The sequence below is a fragment of the Rhinoderma darwinii genome, chromosome 4 (assembly GCF_050947455.1).
Source record: "Rhinoderma darwinii isolate aRhiDar2 chromosome 4, aRhiDar2.hap1, whole genome shotgun sequence".
Taxonomy (NCBI): domain Eukaryota; kingdom Metazoa; phylum Chordata; class Amphibia; order Anura; family Rhinodermatidae; genus Rhinoderma; species Rhinoderma darwinii.
This window is the reverse complement of record NC_134690.1, coordinates 51,858,759-51,871,563: the sequence shown is the minus strand read 5'-3', so window position 1 is coordinate 51,871,563 and position 12,805 is coordinate 51,858,759.

Genomic DNA, 12,805 nt, shown 5'->3' with positions numbered 1-12,805 from the left:
ACAAGCCTACATATTGCTAAATTGACGGAAAAATGTAAAAGTGACAATGCAAAAACAAATAATTTCAGTTCAAATGTGTTTTTATTGTGCAAAAGTCGTAAAACATAAAAAAAACCTATACATATGTGGTATCACAGTAATCGTACCGACCCATAGAATAAAGGTAACATGTTATTTACGCCGCACGGTAAACAGCATAGAACAATGGCGGAATTGCTGTTTTTTTTATATTCCCCCCCCAATAAAGGTTAATCAAAAAATTATATGTACCCGAAATGGTGCCATTAAAAAATACAACCAATTCAACCAAAAAAAAAGTCCTCGGCTATGTGGATGCAAAAATAAAAAAGTTAAAGCTCTATAAATGCGACGATGGAAAAACGGAAAAAAATAGCTTGGAAATTAAGGCCTAAAATAGACTGGTCACTAAGGAGTTAAAGGCCAAAATAACTGTTTCCTAAAAGGATAAAGGACTTGAGATGAGCAAACCTATAAGACACATATCAAATTAGGTACAAATCTGCCAAAAGCTTAAAATTCGTCAAAATGTGAAAGTTTTGGTGTTCGCAGCGCAAGAATTGTCAAAATGGTGGCCACCGGTGAGCGCTCTCCGCCAATTTGCCAATTATATAAAAAAAAGAGGGGAGAAGAGGATTATTTAAAAAAAAAACAAAAAACTAAAACATACTCACCACCTTCCCTGGTCTCCTGACGTGTCCCTGCCGGAAAGTGAGATGACGTAGCTGTGATCGCTGCAGCCAATCCCAGGCCGCAGTGATCACATGGGACAGCTACGTCATCTCACCTGCCGGTAGCGACGTGTCGCTACTGTAGTACAGCGTATGTGTTGAGTGTGTTTTTTTTTATTTTTGTGAAATCGCATGTACCCTGATTGCCTTGTTTGACCCTCTGATGTCTTCAAGGACTGTAACCAACTTAGATTCAGTCCTAGAAGACGTTAAATAGTCTGATAGGCCTATCGGGGGACTTGCGATTCGCAAAACGAATTTGGACCGAAACGAACGGCCGATTTAAAAGAAAATTCGCTCATCACTATTAAGGACTCTGCACTGCAAGGCAGCAATGCTAACCAATCTGCACTGTGATATTGTAAATGCTTATTATTAACACTATAGCAGGAGATGTCACTTCTGGTCATATTTGTGACATCATCAGATAAAGTACAGGAGGCCATTGTTACCTCACTGCATGATGTCATAATGACTGTGACTCTATAAGAACTGGGGTTTAGGGGGGGCGACTGCTCTGTCCAGGATATGAAGATAAGCAGACACAAGATACTTCACCATGAGGATCTCACAGAGAATAGCGGAAGCTTCTGATGTTTGTGAAGTCACCAGTCGGGATCCGGAACACTGGAAGATGAGAACTTCATGCACGAGCCGCATGGCAGGGGAAGAACAACAGGAAAACCGGGGACTTTGGCTTATATACACGGTGATAGGAGGTTCAGTCATTTACTTTCAGGTTTTGGGACCAAGAAGAAAAACAGTAATGTGGAGGAAAATCTGCCGCCATGATGCCAGCAATCTCCAAACATTGAAGGTATGTACATAATATATATGTTCATTTAATCTGAAAATGTGGGATATTTGAGAATTTTGGGGTTTGTTATACATTATGGCCCATATTTACTGAGCAGTTTATGTCAGTTTATTTTGTAAGCTTAACCAAATAAAGTTGCAAACGGTGACATGCAACAAATTTGGTGTAAAATTTATCTTTTCTCGTCACTTGACAAATTTAAAAAGTGACTAAAAAGTGGGCGTGGTCTCCAAGGAGACGAAGATGAGAACTGTGAGATTGATCACAATCGTATGTAACGTGACAATTCTACTTATAATTCTATATTTGGTGCCTTCCGATGTCATAAAACACTGATTATACAGGTCAAGGTAAATACATGGAATGTATTATGACTTTAGCAAGACCCATGTTTGATGTCCTCCTATAACTCCTCCGTGTCACACATGCTAAGAAGATTCCTTACACGTGATCCCATAGCCACTCATGGTTGTGTCCTCCTAGACCCTGGACCTTGTTCGGTCTGCATAGAGGCTGAACAGTTCTCAGTGGTCCATGACTATTTTTTGGTGGGATAACAGGGAACGATGGTTTCCCATAGTTCAAGCAGAAGACACCTGCTATATGCTATGTTCACCAGTGAGGCAAATCCAAGCTGGGAAGGAGGTAATTGCATGTTACATGTGGCCATTAGGAGGAGAAAAACTCAAAGAGGGAGGACATCAATTGTGAGTCTAAGTTGATTGTGTAAAAAATGGCTTTCAGACCAAAGGCCTAATCCCTGCCCTCCTGGAGTCGGCCATTTGCTTTACACCACATCAGGGACCTGGTATAATGGAACTGGCCTTCTCCTGTGACATAGGAGGGCAGTGTTTTCTTTCTCTTTCACCAGCAGAGATGACCATAGCCGAGCTGTGATCTCCGGAATCCGATCAGTGGAGGAGCGACCTGCATGATACCGGGACGTCGTGGAGAACATCTGGGATTAGGACATCTTCTTATAACTTACTATTCCACATAATGTCGTGGCTATCAGTAAGATGTTAGTTAGTTGCATTACAAGCTCTGATCCTGGGTTCTCGGACTGATCGCCTTTTCTCGGGGTCAACAAGGAATTTTCCCCTGTGGCACAAATTGGCTAAACGTACGCAGGGTTTTTGACTTCTTCTGGATCAATAACTTTAGTTAGGAATTTTATTTAAATAAATTGTGTTTAAAAATGAAAGCTCTGTCTCCTCGTCATTTCTCAATATTATATAGCAGTCAGGTATTAGTTTATATTATGGGAGGTTATTATGGTTATTTTGCTGCTGATAATCCAATATGGTTGATTCCATGAAGCATTGGATAATATACACATACAGAAGAGAAATACATCATATGATCCATATAAATGCTACTACTATAAAGGAACACTAAGGATCGATGGCACACGATGCGTATTACGTGCGTTTTTGCAGAGCGGATATGCGTGCAGCACCTCTGCAGAGTAATACAGTACCAGCATATTCGATGAGATTTCAAGAAATCTCATGTACACGGTACGGTATTTTTCGGGACTGAAATTGACCTGTGGTGTATTGTTTAGAATCCGCAGCATGTCATTTTATCTTGCGTTTCCGCTTGCAAATTCTATCTGTTTAGTGCAGAGGAAAATCGCAACAAAATTTGTCAGCATGAAAAGGCACCGAAAAACTAATAAAATGGGAGAAAATGCATTGAAAAACGCATCACCTTCAGGTGTTTTTTTCCTGAGGTTTTGCTGTGTGTTTTCCACAGTAAAATAAACAACGTGTGCATGTAGCCTAAAGGTAAAAAATACATAAAAATCAAAACAACCCACTTGGTCCTGTTTTGCCTGAGAAATTCTTCTGTGTGGGTCCTAGATCAGCCATTTTCCCCCATCCCTTACTAAGCCACACCCCTCAGCCGTCGGCCAGCGAAAATGGAAGAGATTGGAAGGAACATGAAGAGGTTGTCGATGTTGCTGAGAACCCCAGCGATCAGATGTAATCTATGAAAGGCTTTATTTCGCTGCAGTGCCACCACAGGGTTAAAGGGTAACTAAACGTTTGAAAAACTTCTGACATGTCATAGTGACATGTCAGAAGTTTTGATTGGTGGGGTTTCGAGCACTGAGACCCCCACCAATCGCTAGAACGAAGCAGCAGAAGCCCTCGTGTGAGCGCTCAGCTGCTTCGTGTCTGTTTGGCTTTTTCCGGGAAAGCCGATGTATCGGAGTACGGGCTCATAGACTTTTTATTGAGTCCGTACACCGATACATTTATTTCTGGAAAAAGCCGAACAGACATGAAGCGTCTGAGCGCTCACACAAGCGCTTTAGCTGCTCCGTTCTAGCGATTGGAGGGGGTCTCAGTGCTTGGACCCCCAGCAATCAAAACTTCTGACATGTCACTATGACATGTCAGAAGTTTGTCAAACGTTTAAGTTACCCTTTAAGGCAATGACTTACACACTTCAAAACTATGGGCTTTCGGTATAATGCGAGAACGTGCTGATCCTACAAATTCTAGTTATTCAATTTTCTCACCATTTTCACAGCCATACAAAATCTGTGCAGCATTTTGATATTTGTCAGTATTAAATTTGCTGGTCATTAAAGGGCCATACCCTACAAGATAACTGCTACAATGGGAATTATGTTCCTTATAGAAAATCACTCCCACTTTTGCAGATGTCATTAGTGCATTGTTGCATTAGTATTTTCTCATAAACCTACCTTTAAATCAGGTGCAACCGAATAAAAATATAAAGCAAGTCCTAAACCTGTAATAACCAATAAAACTCTTTTTAATAAATGGGAACGGACTATTTTAGCAACATGAGCAATACTTCTTAATTATTTTAAAGAAAAGCCGTCATTGGCGCAACAGAGGGAATCATCTCACGATAAATAGGAGAGGCAGGAAAGTGAGAGGTGTACACTCCCCTGGCGGTATTGTGTTGGGGGACGCGACAACCTGGTAGTCAAAAATATGTCTATATAGTCCAAGTGCTGGTTCGGGGGACTACTAGCCACTGGTGTCCCAGGCAGAGAATAATCAGTATCGAATGCTGAGATGCACTAGGATATTCTGAGTGTAAAACGGTGAAAAATTACCCTTTTCGAAGGCGCTGTTTCCTTTGCGGTATTAAGGATGATCCTCTGGAGTCATGCAAATGTTAACCTTTTATTAATATCGTAACATGCAGCATGTTTCAGAGCCGAACCGGCTCCTTCATCGACATTTGACCTATACTTATGTCATAGACGGGAAGCGGGAGTATGGAGCAGGCTCACGGCTCCATCATCTAAGCTGTTAGAAAGAGAGAGGCGGCCCCCTCTGACAGCCCTTCGGGTGCAGATCGTCATCATGGCGGCCTGGGGGCCAAATGAAGGCCTCCATGTCTGCCATCTTTGTACTCATATTAAGCTCTGCCTGCAACAGCGTTTAATAAAATCCGATGAAAATCAAGTTTTACTGCAATACGTTATTATTGCACTATATCATGCAAACGATCCAATGATCACTGGTTCAAGTCCCCTAGGGGGACTAAAGAAAAAAGTAAAAAAACGGTTAAAAAATTTTTATGTACAAAAAAGTTATTAAAAATTAAAAAAAAGCCATGTAAAAAATAAATTATAAAAACACAGCTGGTATTACCACCATCTGTAAAAGTCCGAACTATTACAATTCCACGTTACTTAATCCGCAGGGTAAACGCTTCAAAAAGACAAAAATGCCAGAATAGCTGGTTTTGGTCACCTCATCTTCCACCAAAAAATTGAATAAAAAGTGATCAAAAGATTTAGGTACCCTACAATGGTACCAATAAAAACTATAGCTCGCTCCGCAAATAATAAGCCCTCACATTGTTTAATTGATGGAAAAATAAAAAAGTTATGGCTCTCATAACATAGCAACACAAAAAAGCAGTTGGAGGGGATTGCCTCACTAAACTACTGAACTGCTGCTTCAGACCTCAATACTAGCCAGGAGGCTTCACCTGCTTCTGGGATACAGGTGGCAGGGGTACCACACCAGCCTCCCCCATCCCTGCCTCCAGCGTGCAGCTTTCTAGTCCTGCATGTTAGGGGGTAACCCCGGCCCTTTCCTGTCCACAGGAGTATATTTTCCTGCCTAGACCTGCTTGAGTGCCGCATCTAGTCTCTACGCAGGCCTTCATACGCTACACGGCTGCCTTGCCTTCTACACACTGGGGTACCCTCCCACCGCTTAGATCATTGCTTCGCTCAGGCTGATCTCACTTCCACGTATTTGTTGAATCTTTGCTAGCAATCGTGATTGGAGTGTGGCCTTCCCATCCCCGGCTCCCTCAGACACATATACAAAGCAAGATGGTGAAAATTGGTCAGGCTAAACACGGAGACCCTCCTACTACTCCCAAACAAAGGAAATCCCAACCGGACATGGATAAATTCCTGAAAAGACGCTCACCCCCAAAGATCTACATCTTCCACTAAACGGTCATTGCTGCCTAACGATCATCGTGACACTTCTGATGCTGAAAGTTACATGGAGGAAGAAGTGGCACCTGACCCACCTTCTATGATCTCCATTTCTACTAAAGGCTTGCAAAAGATTATCGAGAAAGCCCTACAACCTGTAATGCGAGAACTTGACGATATTAAGCAGGAAGTCCACCACATTGGAGCTAGAGTTGAGCTACTTGAAGAAACCCAAACTGCTCTTCTTACTCACGGAGATGCGACCTCCTTGGCACTTCAGGCTTGTCAAACTCATCTGAATTCTCTTCACACCTATCTGGAAGATCAGGATAATAGGGGAGGCGCAATAATCTGCGGATAAGGGGAATGCCGGAAAACTTCCCTCCACATGAGACCATGTCCATGACTAAGAAAATCCTGGACTTTGTCCTCAGCCCTGATTCACCCCCAGACCTACAGATTGAAAGAGCTCATAGGGCTCTAGTCCAAAACCCAAAGAAGGTGAACCACCAAAGGATATTGTATGCAAGCTACTGTCTTTCCCTGTCAAAGAAGCGGTACTCCGCAAGACACGCGATATACCTGACCTTATGTTTGAGGGTCATAAACTGACTTTTTTTCAGGATATTTCCCCGACCACCCTATCCAAACGTAGGTCTCTTGGGATCGTCACGGATCGTCTCCGATCTCTAGAAATACCATAGAAATGGCTCTTTCCTTTTGGACTATCCTATCATTTCCAAGGTCGGTTGTCCATTGTTCATTCAGCGGAAGACCAAGAGAATGCTTGCCCTCCACTAGACCTCGACCATACCGCCATCCCCTTTTGGAAACCTTACACAGATGTAGCCTCTCTTCCCTCTATGCCTAAGCCTGATGTCTGGCTGAATCCCAGACCCCATCCGACTAAGAAGAGACCAGCAAATAATCCTCTCTGACAGACTTGCGGCCCTGCTTAGGATTGTGTTTTATTTGCATCCATTCTATGTCTGTCTAGAGATATGTTTGTGTACAGGTTTATTGTCTTAACTTTTTCTCTTTAGGTGGTTTAAAATCTATGCTTTAAAAATGTTTAGCTACAGTCTGCCTTGAATTTTTGTTGTTTGGGTGCCGGGATGAGGGGTGCATATTCTTTTTCACTCGTTCACTCTTCTCTCCGCCGCCACGCCTCTCTGTCAGTCAGTGCTTAACTGACTAATACCGCACTGTGGATCAGTGCAAATATCTTTACTACAGCATTTGAAAACAATTACTTCTTATTGTTCTCTTTTCTGTGTTTCTCATCTTTTCTTTCTTTGTCTCTTCATACTGGTGCATTTATGTCACGTATTCAGGGTACGACATTGAATGTCAAGGGCTTCAACTCCCCTACTGAACGCTCCCAGGTCAAACACTCCCTTAAAAAAATGGATTAGTCTGTGCTGCTGCTACAGGAAACCCACTTGAAAGGTAAAATTCCAAACCTTCCTAAATCACCTTACACTACATGGTTCCATTCATGCAATGATAGTGGCAAACGTAACTGTGTCAGTATAGCTCTACGGTCTGACATTCCCTTTGAATTTGTCTCCCAGATTGCTGATGGCGCAGGCCGCTTTCGTTTCATAAAAGGTAAAGTGGCGAACACCCTGACTACCATTGGGAAAATTTAAGCCTGAACTCGGGCCAGATTCCTTGGCTATCTGCGACTCTAGACAAGTTTTCTCAGTTCTCTGAGGGCCTAACGTTTCTGGGAGGGGACTTCAACATTGTGCTTGAGCCCCTTCTGGACTCCTCCACGGGAACCTCTGCTCACAGCTACTCAGCTCTGAGGAAAATCCGTAGACTCCTCACATCTTTAAGATTGATGGATGTGTGGAGATTCTTCCACCCCACGGATAGGGACTATACCTTCTACTCCCACCCCCATCATTCTTACCAAAGACTAGATTACCTGCTCATCATGGATAGCCAACTCCCTTTAATAGATTCCCCCTCTATAGGCAACATTCTCCTGTCTGACCATGCCCTAATGTCCATGTTTCTCAACATACACAGCCTTTTGCCTAGGCAATATAACTGGAGACTTAATGAAACTCTCCTCTACTCGTCGCGCAATAAGCAGCGAGTTGAGGCGGCGCTGAAGACCTACTTTGTTGAGAATGATACGCAGGATGTCTCCACTAGCACTATCTGAGAAGCCCATAAGCCAGTGATCAGAGGAGTACTCATAATCATGGGTTCGTTTATGAAGAGAGAGAGGAACCGGGAGATTTATGACCTTCTTTCCTGAATATCTGACCTTGAAAACCAGCATGAACGGTCCGCGGCTCAAGGGGTTCTCTCCTCGCTTATACTTTCCAAAGAAAGACTCAAACAATGTTTGAATTTGCGCACGGCAAAGGCATATACCTCTGCTGCTCACAAACACTACATGCATGGTGATAAGGGGAGCAAACTCATGGCTTATCTAGCTAAAAAGAGAAGACAGCAGAACTATATCCCCAAAATCAGGTCTCCTACTGGAGCTGTACTTGAGGACACCAATGACATTGCGGCTGAGTTTTGCTCCTATCAAATACTGTATGACCTACGTCCTGGAGAGACACCCAAGGAGCGTGCGGACAGAACTGAGCTGATTGAATCTTTCCTTGACTCCCTCTCTCTTCGTACCTTAACTGCTACGCAAAAAACCCAACTAGAATCCCCTTTTACACTTAAAGAAATCCGTGATGCGCTCTCCAGTATGCCCTCTAGTAAGTCCCCAGGTCCTGACGGTTTTCCTGCCTCATACTATAAACAGTTTGGAGACGTCCTGCTGCCATTCTTCCTCAGAGTATGTAACTCTCTTAACGCTTCTCAACATTTCTCTCCTTCAGCGCTTGAAGCACATATTTCGGTATTACCCTTCGCTATGCGGTAGTTATCGCCCTATATCACTTTTGAATGTGGATGTTAAATTATATGCCAAAATCATAGCTAACAGGATGCAATCCTTACTCTCATTCCTAATTGACCCAGTGCAGATGGGTTTTGTTAAGGGGAGAGAAGGTAAATACAACACTACGCGAGATCTCCATCTGATCCAGTACACCAGGTCAAGAAATATCCCTTTGGTTCAGTTGTCTACTGATGCAGAGAAAGCTTTCGACCGGGTGGACTGGACCTTTATGGTCAAGGCGCTTTCCCGTTTCGGCTTTCAACAACTCTTCGTTCACAAAATCCTGTCTCTGTACACTTCCCCACATGCTAAGGATTGAGTAAATGGCCACCTATCGAGGCCTTTCCAGATCATGAATGGAACAAGACAGGGTTGTCCACTCTCTCCCCTCCTTTTTGTCCTCACAATTGAGACTTTGATCCAGAGTCTGCGTCAGGAGCCACTTCTGTCGGGGGTCGCCATTGGTGACAGAGTGCATTGCACATTTGCCGATGACTTGCTTATTTTCATCACCAACCCCTCCACAGCCCTAGCCCGATTTCAAGAGATGTTTATCCATTTTGGTGACTTATCCAATTTCAAAATTATTTCTAGCAAATCCGAGGGACTATGTGTCTCCTGCACTCCGGCTCTATTAAAGTCTCTGAAACTCAGCTCCCCCTTCCTACTGCGTTCAGATAGTATAAAATACCTAGGAATTAATTTAACTCCCTCACTTGAACACTGGTATCAATACAATTACACACCTTTACTCTCCGAGATTAAAGCCACTATCCTGTCTTGGCATATCCCATATATTTCATGGATTGGTAGAACCAACTTACTTAAAATTATTATTCTCCCCAAACTCCTTTATCTATTCCAAACTCTCCCGATTCCCCTCCCTAGAGCCTTTTTTGCTACCATTAGACAACAGTTTTCTAAATACATTTGGAATAATATTAAACCCAGAATAGCATTTCACACTCTTATTCGTACAAAACGCTCAGGGGGAGAGGGCTTCTGGATATTGAATCCGAATACCACTCCGTACAATTAGCCAGGATAACTGAGTGGTTTGATAATGCCTCAATTAGACTTGGGGTTCTCGTGGAGGAGGCCACCATAGGCATGTCCCTTACCTCCCTTCTGTGGCTTAACAAACCCAACGCAGCCCTTTTTAAGTCACGCAACTCTCTTACCTCTGCTTCATATCAAACATGGATGAAAGGTGAGGGGATGAAATCTCTGCACAAAATTTCGTCTCCCCTGATGACGGTTCGTGACCTTGTGCAGTCGCAGACTGAGAGGTTTCGAGACTGTCCTTCCCTGCCTGGAAAGGCATCCTGCAGCACGTACGATTCCATATTGACTAACGGGGCTGTTCCTACCCTCACTGAATTGCGGGCTCAACCTGGTTTCTCGTCTGTCAATTTTCTCACTTACACTCACCTCAAAAGGTGTTACCTGGGAGCGTTTATTACACGATATTATAATAATCTCATTAAGATGAATTCATCCATACAGCCCTCTTTTCTTAAAGCTTGGGAGTTGGAACTTAAGACTACTTTTTCTGACGAGGACACCAGGGCAGTTTTTCTAAACTCCCTTGGTACCTTAAGATGTATTCAATTGCAAGAATCCTCATACAAACTGACCTCTAGGTGGTACAAGACTCCCTGGGTATTGCATAAAATGTGTAACGAAATTTCCCCAGATTGTTGGAGGTGTCATAAAAACCCGGGAACATATTTACATTTGTGGTGGGAGTGTGAGAAAATCTCCCCCTTTTGTCATTTCCCCTCGTGTAGTGTTCCTAAACCTGTGGCAAACATTCCCTGGGGGGGCCCCCAGGGAGCTATGGTTACATCTCTTCGCGGCGGCCAAATCTCTATTACTGTTGTATTGGAAGACCGAGGTTGTGCCACGAATAAGTCATTGGCTTAGGATGGAGCCCAGCTGGCGAGAATGGAGGAGCTCTCGCATCTTGAATATCACTCTCATGCCAAGTACCGAAAGATCTGGGCACCCTGGTTTGAATTCTGCAAAAATGACTCCTTTCAACACCTCTGGGGTGCAGACTCCCCCTGCATTGGATAAGGACGATTGTTATTCTAGTTTGGGACTACTTTCTAAACTTTCCCGCTAGGTCTGATGTCCTTGGAGACCTCTCTCCTTGCACGTTTCTTTTCCCTCCTTTTCTATCCCCTCCTTCTTTACCCCCTTCCCCTTGACATTGGTGCAAGTGGTGTGAACATACGCCAGGAAGCTCATACTTCCTTATTGTTCGGTTTGTATAATATGTTCTGTTTAATATTGAGATAACGCATTGTACATACGTGTCTTCTTATTGTGAATTCTAACAATTACTCGTATATTGTATGTACTGTGGCGCTTATGCATATTGTAATTCGCATTTTGCCTTTCTGTAAAACCTCAATAAAATGTTATTTTCCCCCCAAAAAAAACCAAAAAAACTATACATATGTGGTATTACCGTAATCGTACCAACCCACAGAATAAAGGTAATTATTATTTATGCCGCATGGTAAACAGCATAGAACAATGGCGGAATTGCTGTGGTTTCTTCTATTCCCCTCCAATAAAAGTTAATCAAAAAATGATATGTATCCGAAATTATGCCATTAAAAAATACAACTAATGGCGCAAAAAAAAAGTCCTCGGCTATGTCGATGCAAAAATAAAAAAGTTATAGCTCTTTAAATGCGTCGATGGAAAAACGAAAAAAATTGCTTGGAAATTAAGGCCTAAAATAGGCTGGTCACTAACGAGTTAAAGCCCAAAATAACTATTTCCTGAAAGGATAAAGGACTTGAGATGAGAAAACCTATTAGACAAATATCAAATTCGGTCCAAATTTTCCAAAAGCTTAAAATTCGTCGAAATGTGAAAGTTTTGGTGTTCGCAGTGCAAGAATTGTCAAAATGGTGGCCACCGGTGAGCGCTCTCCGCCAATTTGCCAATTATATAAAAAAAACAGGGGAAAAGAGGATTAAAAAAAACGAAACATACTCACCACCTTCCCTGGTCTCCTGACGTGTCCCTGCCGGAAAGTGAGATGACGTAGCTGTGATCGCTGCAGCCAATCCCAGGCCACAGTGATCACATGGGACAGCTACGTCATCTCACCTGCCGGTAGCGACGTGTCGCTACTGTAGTACAGCGTATGTGTTGAGTGTGTTTGTTTTTATTTTTGTGAAATCGCATGTACCCCGATTGCCTTGTTTGACCCTCTGATGTCTTCAAGGACTGTAACCAACTTAGATTCAGTCCTAGAAGACGTTAAATAGTCTGATAGGCCTATCGGGGGACTTGCGATTCGCAAAACGAATTTGGACCGAAACGAACGGCCGATTTAAAAGAAAATTTGCTCATCACTATTAAGGACTCTGCACTGCAAGGCAGCAATGCTAACCAATCTGCACTGTGACATTGTAAATACTTATTATTAACACTATAGCAGGAGATGTCACTTTTGGTCATATTTGTGACATCATCAGATAAAATACAGGAGGCCATTGTTACCTCACTGCATGATGTCATAATGACTGTGACTCTATAAGAACTGGGGTTTAGGGGGGGCGACTGCTCAGTCCAGGATATGAAGATAAGCAGACACAAGATACTTCACCATGAGGATCTCACAGAGAATAGCGGAAGCTTCTGATGTTTGTGAAGTCACCAGTCGGGATCCGGAACACTGGAAGATGAGAACTTCATGCACGAGCCGCATGGCAGGGGAAGAACAACAGGAAAACCGGGGGGCTTTGGCTTATATACACGGTGATAGGAGGTTCAGTCATTAACTTTCAGGATTTGGGACCAAGAAGAAAAACAGTAATGTGGAGGAAAATCTGCCGCCATGATGC